This window comes from Puma concolor, chromosome F2 (assembly GCF_028749965.1).
Source record: "Puma concolor isolate L17-30 chromosome F2, mPumCon1.1.hap2, whole genome shotgun sequence".
Taxonomy (NCBI): domain Eukaryota; kingdom Metazoa; phylum Chordata; class Mammalia; order Carnivora; family Felidae; genus Puma; species Puma concolor.
Window position 1 is genome coordinate 77143784 of NC_141684.1, and position 11457 is coordinate 77155240.

General features: G+C 44.1%; 1 protein-coding gene across 1 annotated transcript in view; it reads right to left on the reverse strand.

Moving 5' to 3' along the window:
• The window catches only part of LOC112859745 (RP1 axonemal microtubule associated), a 51802-nt gene extending 46243 nt beyond the window's left edge, over nt 1-5559 (reverse strand). The window contains 1 exon segment of the mRNA XM_025923001.2: nt 5539-5559. The gene's annotated coding sequence lies outside the window, so the exon portion shown is untranslated.
• Between the last annotated feature and the right edge of the window lie 5898 nt (nt 5560-11457).

The following is an 11457-nucleotide window of genomic DNA, read 5'->3' on the forward strand; positions in this document are numbered from 1 at the left end:
CCTTCTGAAGTAGGGATTCAAGTCTTCCTGTGTCCCTCTCTTATCAGGAGAACATCGATTAATTTTGTATTGAAAGGAGTAAAAGATTATCATTAGGAAAAGGGAAGGCATGATGGGCTAAATTGTGTCCTGTCCTCACCCCCCAAATTCATATATTGAAGGCCTGACCCACAGTCCTCGGAAAGTGACCTTATTTGGAAATAGGATTATTGCAGATACAATTCATCAAGATGAGGTGATACTGGATAGAGTGGGCCCTTCATCCTATGTGACTGGTATCGTCATAAAAAGGAGAAATTTGGACACACACACACACACACACACACACACGCACACACACGAGGAATGCCATGCAGAAATGACGGCAGAGATTGGAGTGATACTCTAGAAGTCCAGGTACATCAGATATTGCCAACAAGGACCAGGCATGGACTGGATTCCCCCTCACAGCCCTCAGAAGGAACCAGCCCTGCTGACACCTTGATCTTGGACTTCTAGTCTCCAGACTGTGAGACAATAAATTTCTGTTTCTTAAACAACCCAGTCCACCGCGCTTCATTACGACAGCCCTATGACACTAATACAGAAGATGCCCAGCTAACCAAAGGCCCTGAACAACCTCATGCTTGTTTAGAGCAGTCATGCTTGTTTAGGGCCCAGGGCCCTCCAAGCCCAGCTTTGTGCCCACAGAGAGTAACAGTGAAGGCTGGGCTCCTCTCCAACCCTTAACCACAAGTCTTCTGTCCACGGACTGTGTGAACTGTCTCCCATCATGCCCATTTAGGGAAGAATGGCCTGATGACCACTTCCTAAGGCCAACCCTACTCTTCTCCCTGTGTCACCAAGAAGGAAATTGGGTTTAGAGAACTTGGGTGCTCACCATGTTTGCACCGCAGGTGTGCGTTTCAAACCCAGGCCAGACTCGGGCTCCAGACTCTACACCCCACCTTTGTCATAAACCATGGCACAGGCACCAGGCATTTGGAGGCATTCATTTTAGTGTCACCATCAGACTCCATCATGACCAGATAGGAGAAATCCTTCTAGTAAAGAAGCCTACAGTAAGAAAACAAGCCTTCACAAGTTGAAGACCACTGCTGTAAATCCCAAAGGATATCTGTTCCCTGAGCTGACCGGCCCTATCAAGAATACCAGGACGGAGGCACCTGGGTGGCTCAGTTGGTTAAGCATCTGACTCTTGATTTTGGCTCAGGTCATGATCTCACAGTTTATGAGTTCGAGCCCTGCATCAGGCTCTGTGCTAACACCGTGGAGCCTGCTTGGGATTCTCTCAATCCCTCTCTCTCTGCCCCTCCCCTGCTCTCTCTCTCTCTCTCTCTTTCTATCTCTCAAATAAATAAATACATAAACAAACAAACTAAAAAATATGATTAAAAAAAAGAATACCAGGACAGGGATGAAAGCTGCCAAGCCCCACCCAACAGGAGACCTGGCCTGGAATGTTCTGAAGAGAGTTAACATCTCTGTGCAGAAAAGCCATGCACGGGCCACCAAATCAATCACATCAGCATATCTTGAGGTAGCTCCTCAAGGTGCATTTACCCACATTTGTGATGAAATGGCCAACGTTTCAATTAGACTGTTTATAGATTGGTCCTTTTCTGCTGTTTCCATGTGTTAGGCAAATGAGCGGGCCTTGAGGCCAGGAAATGAAGATTTCGGTGTCTAAAAATAATGCCTAACACTTGCAAGGCATTTAAAATGTGCTGGGTTCTTAATTACCAAACCACCTTACAAAAGAGGTGTTTTATCTGCATCACATATATGGAAATGGAGACCCCAGGAGGTAAATGACCCTCTCCTGCCCTGCAGTTCTCTTTGAGAGGCCCTTCCCAACAAGTGCGCATGTCTCAGGAATCCAGACTTCCAGTATGACTGAGGGGACAAGAGGCCGCGGACCTCCTCCCTTTTGACCCGTTCCCAATCTCTGATCTCCTTAGGAAGCCCCATAGCAGCCAGAGCCAACCCCAAGGGCTAGACCTTCTGTTCTGGGCCTTAGGAGGAAACGAATTACGCTCTCCTCATTCTTTCTTTAGATTTGATTTCCTTCCCTATCAGGGTGGTAAGACCTGGGGAGAAGATAACAGGGTATAGACTTAAGGGAAAGAGACCACAATTACAACTGGGATATCTTGAGTATTGTGAGACCTGGGCCTTCCAGGTCTTGGTAAAGGATGCCCCAGTGTGGCCGGCCTGCCTGACGAGCCTGCAGCACTCACTCAGGGCAGAGGCTGTAGAAACAGAAGGCATTTGACCCCTTGTTCTTTGCACAAAACCTTCAGAGGCCTTTTCTCTTCTGTGCTGAACAAGGCGCCAACTGTGTGGTATCTACTCTGAAAATGCTGTTTTAATCTATTCATATTGAAATCTGAATAATTATAAATCAATAGTAACACTTCACCACCCCCTAATATTACTAAAAATGTTTCTTTTAACTTATTCTAGAGACTGGTGTATGTATCCTAAACAAATGTTATCATTTCGATATGCTCCTTGGGAAAGCCTTGTCTCAAACATCAAGGAACTTGAGATGTGACTAATGCAACTATTTGAAACAAAGCAGGCATCCGTCAGTCTTCGTTTTCTTAATGGGCATGAAAATGTTACACCCATATTCACTAGCTTTACATATGACATAAGACAAGGAATTTGAAATTCTGAGCTTTGAATCCTTGGAGTAACAGAAAAGCTGCTGAGTGTTTTAGGAGGATTCATTTTAAATTACTTAATGTTAACTGTAAGGACCTCATCTTTCTCTAGACAAGTTAAGGACCATCCATTCATTTGACAGCCAATGTCATAGACCTTAGCTCTGGTACTTTGTTGCAATAAGTAATATTTATATTAATGTCCTTGAAATGCTATAAAATTTTGAAACACCTTCTCGAGGGAAAACAAAAATTATTTTCATTTGCACTTGAGTGTGTTTCCATTATTCAAGTACAGGTATTGCATGTGTGCTATTCTGATATTAATTCATATATTAGCAGGATGTATAATTAATCGGAATTCGGCATTCACCAACCGTGCATAGAAAGCAGAGGTGTGCTCATAGAATGTTCTAGCAATGATACCTCTTGTTGATCTTTTTTTCTGTTTTATAGTTACTAAAATTCTTTTGTGACTAAGTAAATCAACCTGGAATAAAATAATCCAGTGGGTGGAGTTTATACACCACTGACAACTGAAATGCCACAACTCACTTTTTTATAAGTTAATGGTTTGTGCTGTTCACTTCCTGCCTGACTTGACTAGTTGTCATAGGCCTGCCAAACTCCTCTAGCGTTTCCTTGTACTGAAGAAATCCCTCAGCTGTGGTAACGCCCCAGTCTCCGTTTCTCTTTTTTTTTTTTTTTTTTTTTGAGAGGGAGAGAGCGTGCCAGGGATCAAGGGGCAGAGAGAGAGAGAAGGGGGGCTCCCCCGAAGTGGGGCTCGTGCCCCCCCAAAGCGGGGCTCGTGCTCACCCAAAGCAGGTCTCAAGCTCACCCAATGTGGGACCTGAACTTGTGAACCGTGAGATTGTGACCTGAGCCAAAGTCAGACGCTGAACGACCGAGCCACCCAGGCGCCCTGTGTTTACAAGTTTCTAAGGGTGTTGTTTGGCTTTTACGTTATGTTGCTATTAAATTATTCTAAGACACTGAATACAGCAAATACAAACAGAAAGGAAACACCTGTTACTATGGTGTCAATGGCAAGTAATTTACCAATCACTTCGAGCCTACTCAGAATCCACATTACAAATTTTAAACACATAAATTACGGTTGTCCAAAAGGAAGAGAGAGATTTCATAGTGTGTTTTAATGAAGGTATTATGCCACTAATTTCAAATATACCAAACGAATTGAGGCGATTGGGGATTTATTAAGAAGCTTTAGCAGTAGGAGGTTTACCTGGACTGGCTTTTCAGTCCATGAGGCCAGGCTACGGGGTAAGGGGGCTCGACTCCTACCACCAGTCCCTGCGGGGCAATTTCACTGTGTGGCCCTCTGGAGATCAGCTCTGATCTCTCTAGTGTCCAAATCTTTGTCACAGCTCCTGGGGCTGCCGAGTAGCCTTGTCTCCAATCCTCAGGGGAGTCCGAGAGCCAGCCATGTACCCATATCCCCACCCGGAGGCTCCCGCTCCATCCCACATAAAGCTACCGACGGCCACCCACACAGGGATGACACCAAATATGCTACAGACGGTGCGGGTCTCCCAGCTCAAATGAAGTCCGCGTGTCAGATCCAGGACAAGTAAGATCTACTTGTTTGTATGTTGTGTGCTCGCAATGTACTAAGCACTGTAGGTGGTGACCTTCCACAGCCCTGCCCTTCCTATTCTCAGTTGACAGGTGGAAACGGGAAGGTGGCAGTGAAATAGCTCACACAGGCTTGGGAGACTCGGAGCAGGTGTTCTCAGCCGGAGCCACTGGCCCCTGCCTCGGTGCAGGGACCTCGGGGACCAGCCACATTCTTCTCGCTAGGGAGGGCGTACAGGGAACACAGCACTGAGCGAGGTAGGAGGGACCTCTCGCCTGCGCACCTAGCAAATGCATTGAGCCTGGGGGACCCTGTGTGTCCCCTGTTGCTCCTGCCAGCTCCACGGCAGTCAGAACAGCTAGTCACCTCATCGAAACGCAAACACACCTCCTCTTGAACTGATAAGGAAAAAAAAATCTAAGATAATATCTAACATTCAGGCAGCACTTTAGTGTATGGATGTAAGGAGCTCTGAGGCACCTGCCTGCAGACACACGCCCGGGGGAGGGGGAGGGTGGGCTTCCAGCTCAGGGCCCACGTGCCGTGATCCCCCTTCCTGTGAACTTGTCCTAACACGTCTGTGCCTCTCCTCTCAGTCTACCCACTTCGCAAACGAGGAAGACGTTTGCAGCTTGAGTGTTAACTTATTGAACGTGAAAACCTGCATGAGTCCCTAATATATCCCCACTCCGTCTTGTTCCCTGAATATTCTTTTCCTGTTCTTTGATGTGGTTCTTCTCATTTCTGTCATCCTGTGTTAGACTGTCCCGAGAGCCTCCTAAGTGGCCTTCAGGCATATAGCGAGTCCTGCCCCACCGTGAGCCACTCTCCTATTTGCCTCCGTTGTCAATAAATGTCAGCTGTTACTTCTAAAACTAAGATTATGCCTGCTACTGCTCTGCCTAACACCCTCCAAGTGTCCCCAGGTGCCACGCATGGCCCACAGGCTCTTGAACTTAAGAACAAGTGTCCGAGCAACCTCTCAAAACTAGAATATCTTAGAAACATCTGCCAAAATGCTCCACGAGAAAAATTAGTTCACTCACCTCCCCCACAGTAACCAAGACTAGACGTTATTTAGCTCAGGCCTTTCCTGCTTCCTTTACTCATCTTTGACATCTTTTCCACACCATTAAGCAATCTTCTGTGTCTAAATAGAAGTGAAAGATATCTTCCCTTTGAAACACCTAGTAAAGTTTCCTAAAACTTAAATTTTAATTACCATCCCCCCCCAAAAAAAAGACCAGGAAAAAACAAAATCACGTATTTTACCTGTAATTTCCAAAGCGTCTGTAGAAAGTCCCCAGCTGCTTCCAGAAGGTCTTAACCAAGAGGGCTACAGTTTGGAACGTTCAGAGCCAAGGGCTTGGCATCGTGTGGCATCCTGTTGCTGAGATGCAGCTTAGGAGTAAACCTGGCTTTTGTTTTGTGCGGGTCAAAGGAAACAGCGATGTTTGCATTGTCCTGTGTGTTACCTGTAGCGACAGCAAACACTTCACATAACCCCCAAACCACGCAATGACCAAGGACACAGCTACGGTGAGATTCAGGACTGTTACTATGGATCAGTGAGTAGATTGCTCTTATTCTGATTTTTTTTTTAACATTACAAACTCTGGCACACATCACTGCTTTCCCTGGTCTTTCCAGTTGCCTGTAATGTCCAATAAAATAACTTATTCTAGATAAAATTAAATTTTATTAAATGGTCAACAAAATAACCGATTTTTTTCCTTTTTCTAACCAATAGGTCCTTTGTGGCATACGAATATAATTTGGCATATGAGCGTATGAGCATTTTACCTTATTTTGAAGTTGATGTTTTGAACACTTATCTTCAAAAGTATGTTTTAGTTTAGACACCGGGAAGTCGGGTCAAGTCCCCATAATAAGTGAATCGGTTCAATTTAACAGATGTTTGTTAACTACCTGCTCCATTTAAGGCATGTGTCTGAAAAAAAAGAAAAAAAAAAAAAAGGTCTGACTTCAAAGAGTTCGCGAGTCAGTATTTTTTGTACTAAATGATTACCGAATGCACGTATTATCTCTACTGTTCACTTATTCTTTCAACAACCACGTATCAGTTCCCACCAGACAGAGCAATTGCTGAGAATGCCAGCAGCCCGGGGAGGTGGAGCCCCAGAAGGAGACAACTGAACCCCATCGCGTGTCCTCAACATTACCTTCATTTTGGCCACCAGAACCCCTGGCTGAAGGCCTTGTATTATTCTGTGGGGTTTTTGAATGGCTTTATTGAAGGATAATTGATATACAAGGAACTATACATGTTTATGTGTACAACTGGATGAGTTTGGACGTACACAAATACCCATGAAACCACCATCCACAATCAAGGGAGTAGACATAACCATCGCCTCCCAACGTTCTCTTGTTTGCCTTTGCTTTGTGTTTGTTTCATAGCAAAAATACTTAACATGAGACCTACCCTCTTAAATGTTGGGGTGCACCGTATAATATGTTAATTTTAGGTACTGTGAGGTACCAGGATCTCTAGCGTTATTCATCTGGCATAAATGAGATTATAACGACTGAGCAGCAACCCTCCATTCCCCCACCCCCAGGCCCTCGCAATCACCGTCGTATCCTCTGCTTTTATGAAGTTCACTATTTTCGTTACCTCATGTAAGTGGAATCACACATTATTTATCCTTCCGTGACCAGTTCATCTCACTTTGCATTATGTCCTCCAGGTTCATCCATGTTGTTGCAAATGTCAGTGTTTTCTTCTTTTTCAAGGCTGAATAATATTCCATTTTATGTGTGTATGTATTACGTTTTCTTTTTGCACTCACCGGCCAATGGACTGGTGTTTCCATATCTTCACTACTGTGAATAATACTGCAGGGACCCTGGGAGTGCAGATATCTCTTTGGGATCCTGATCTCAGTTCTTTTGGGTAGACACCAGACATGGGATTGCTGGCTCATATGGTAGTTCTATTTTTAATTTTTTGATAAATCGCCATGCTGTTTTCTATAGTAGCTACAACAGTTTGCAATCCCACCAACAGAGTACAAGGGTTCCAATTTCTCCACTTACTCACCACCATTTGTTATCTTTTTTTTTTTTTAATTTTTTTTTCAATGTTTATTTATTTTTGGGACAGAGAGAGACAGAGCATGAACGGGGGAGGGGCAGAGAGAGAGGGAGACACAGAATCGGAAACAGGCTCCAGACTCTGAGCCATCAGCCCAGAGCCTGACACGGGGCTCGAACTCACGGACCGCGAGATCGTGACCTGGCTGCAGTCGGACGCTTAACCGACTGCGCCACCCAGGCGCCCTGTTATCTTTTTTTTAATAACAGCATCCCAACCGATGTGAGGTGATGTCTCATTGTAGTTTTCATTCACATTTTCCTGATAATTAATGGTGTTGAGTGTCTCCTCGTATCCCTATTAGCCATTTGTATATCTTCTTTGGAGAAACGTCTGTTCAAGTCCTTTACCCACTTTTAATTGGGTTGTTTGGGTATTTTGGCTATTTAGCTGTAGTCTCATATTTTTGTTGTTTTTATTTTTATTTTTTAATGTTTATATTTGAGAGAAAGAGAGAGTGAGAGAGAGAGCACAAGAAGGGGAGAGACAGAGAGAGAGAGGGAGACACAAATCCGAAGCAGGCTCCTGGCTCTGACCTGTTAGCACCGAGCCCGACACGAGGCTCGAACTCACAAACTGTGAGATCATGAACTGAGCTGAAGTCAGACACGCAACTAAGCCCCTGGTGTTGTTGTGTTTAGAGAGAGGCCGTGTGCAAAGGGAGGAGAGAGGCAGAGGGAGAGAGAGAGAATCTTAGGCAGGATCCACACTCAGCCCGGCTCAATTCCACAACCCTGGGATCATGACCTGAGCCAAAATCAAAAGTTGAACATTCCACCAAACGAACCACCCAGGCGCCCCTAGTCTCCTATTGTCATAATGCTTAGAGCAAAGGCACGATCTGTTTGGTTTTCTCTTCAATGCAAAAATTATGTTTTTTGTGAGGTGGGACACACAAGAAGCAAAGTTCCTTCAAATATGACCATAGAATGTCAATTGCAGAGAGCAAGAAAATCTATCTAAAAGAATCTGAGCATTTGAAACACTTGGCGTTTCTTAATAAGTTAAGCAGCAGGGGGCAGGGTGGTGCAGCAGAAAGATCAGAGGCTGACCGCCTGACCGGCCAGAAAGAGACACCTAGGGTTGGTTTCATCTCTGCTGGGCGTTTGTTATCCAGTCTGCAAAGTAAGGAGCTGAGTTGGATAGACTTTCCTACATCAGAATATATTTTCTTTCATTCAATAATACTATTGCGTACCTACCATGTGCCAGACGTTGTGTTAAGTGCCGGAACAGATCAGTACACAGGAGTCAACAGAGTCCCTGGCAATTTAGAGTTTACCTTCTTAGAGGGGGTAGTAGGCAATTTACAAGTAATTTCGTGAGTTACATTGTTTCCGACAGCACTGAATGCTACAAGTAAACCACCACTGGCCTTCCTGACCTCTCCTTTACTAATCCTGACCCCTTCAAGAGCTTTGCACACAGTGGGCTGCTTTTTTCCTTCTCCCCCCCCCCCTTAAGTCTCGGCTCTGAATGTCACTCCTCTGGGACCGCCCTGGCCAATATCGGCTCACCGTCCCCCAGTCACTGAACAGGATGTCTGTTGCTTTATTTGATTTTATTTGGAGCATTTGGCACGGTCTGAAACAATGTTACTAGTTTACCGGAGAGTATACAATCTCCAAAGAGCCACTTTTTTCATTGATATGCAGGTGGGCAAATGATTTTATTTTCACCTTGTCCAAAATGCCCCACAAACTATAAAATGAAGGAAATATTTCTGACCTATCTTCCGGGGATGTTCTGAAGAATACTTGTAATGAGTGGTAGGTATTGAACATATTTTACTTATTTATTTGTTTGTTTATTTATTTATCTATCTACTTTACGTCTTCTTAGAGAAATCACATATATGCACCAGAAATTTGTCTCTTTTAGTAAAGGAATCTAGACAACGCCCTTAATTTCTCTAAGCCTCTGTTTTAAAATGGGGCTAATCATCCTTCCCTGCAGGATTTTTTTTTCTGCCTCTTAAACAGGATAATTGAAAGCTCCCAGCAAAGTATCAGCCATAAAGAGGGTACGCCTACTGAATCTTCACTGAATTAGAGTTAGACTTCAGTGAATATTTGGAAAAGCTTCCAGTAATCCGATTCACTGCGCTCTGATACGTAACTCCTGAGTTCAGAAAATGGCAACAATAAAGGCAGATTCTTAATGATGTGTCAGGACACAGAATGATGCCATGGGCAATGCACACGGAACACATCCCAGCCCATACCTCGAGCCCGTCACGCCAAGAAACCACACAGGTACCAATAATACACCACGCCCCGCACCCTCTTCAGGGTCCGGCCACAAACAGCCCCAGGACCGAGGGCGCTGAGAGCACCCGAACAGCTCCAGGCAGGGGACAACATCACTGATGAGCTGGCAGACTAAAGAATAACGCGAGACAAAGGGTCAACGTGAAGGGCACTCGGTCTGAAGGATGCAGACGTGGGGCCCAGAGACCTAGAGCATTTTCCTGAGATCAAACGCCCCTATAGTAGCTGAGTCTGACCTCAAACTCGGCCTCGTGACTATTTAATCCACGGAAAAGTAGCTACTATAGCCACATGGTCATGGTTCAAGATCTAAGTACACAGTGGGACAAAGGAAATTATTTTCATTCCTTCCCTCGACAAACATTTATTGCAGACCTGTTTGGCTGGATACAGACATTCTGAGGATTACAAATTCAATGAGCTCCCAAACAGATCTATAAACGCTTGAAAAACCTCTCTTAGCCTCCCCCTGCTCTCTGCATAGTCACTAAAGGCCAGCCTGACCTCAGCCTTCACAGCAGGGGGAAGGGTCCTGATGTATTCAGAGGATACACAATCATACTATTTAAAGACAGATAGTATAGATAAAGCGTTTCTCAGAGTGTATTTTGTACTGAAGCTCAAATTAAAAAAACATGCACAATCATCACATTAAGTACTCATGACTTGTGCAACAATTTGCTTGGGATATATTTATATCAGGGAAGGGAGGAGAAGAGAGACAACATCTGCAGAAACATGGAAACCAGAGAAGCTTGGTGCATTAAGACAATGAAGTATAGTATACCAATGTGACTGATGGTAGTATTGGGTTGAACTGTGTAAATTAACTATTTTGTCACTTACCAGTGTGTGTGTGTGTGTGTGTCTGTGTATGTGTGTGTCTGTCACTTACCAGTGACAAATGGTCACTTACCAGTGTGTGTGTGTGTGTCTGTGTATGTATATATATATATATATACACACGTATATATGTATATATATGTGTGTATATATATATATATATACATACACAGACACACACACACACACACACACACATATATATATATATATATATATATATATATATATATATAGTGAGGCAGTGAGAAAGGCTGCTAGAAAGGTGGGCAGGGGCCCCTCCATGATGGGAGTTTAGATTTATGCTATAGGCTACCAGAAGCCATTAAAGAATTTTAACAGAGGAGTGACATAGTGTTTATTTTACAGTTAGTAGTCCAGTTAGTAGCTGACTAGTATCTATTTTACAGTTACCATTCTGATGATTTGGTGGAGCTTAAAGGCAATCAAACTCAACGTAAAGAAACTCGTTACGTGACTATATTAATAGAACATTAATTCAACAGTACTTATTGACTGCTGTGGCCGACAGAAAAACGGCCCAAAAGATGTCTCGAAAGACTTTGAGAATGTGCTTAAGCCAAGCACCTTGAGATGGGAGGGTTGTCCTAGGTCATGTCGGGGGTCCCAGTGGAATCACAAGGATTCTTACAAGAGGAAGACAGGAGGGCCGGAGTCGAAGAAAGAGTGGAAGATGGTATGTTTTAAGGCTGGAGGAAGAGCCCACAACCCAAGGAACGCAGGGGGCCCGTAGAAGCTAAAAAAGGTAAGGAACTGATTCTCCCCTAGAGCATCCAGAAGGAATACAGTCCTGGGGCATCTTGGTTTTAGCCCGTTAAGACTCATTTTGGACTAGTGACCTCCAGAACCGTAAGATAATAAATTTGTGTCGTTTTGAGCCACTAAGTTTGTGGTGATTTATTACAGCAGCAATAGCAAACAGTTAACTACAGTGGTAGT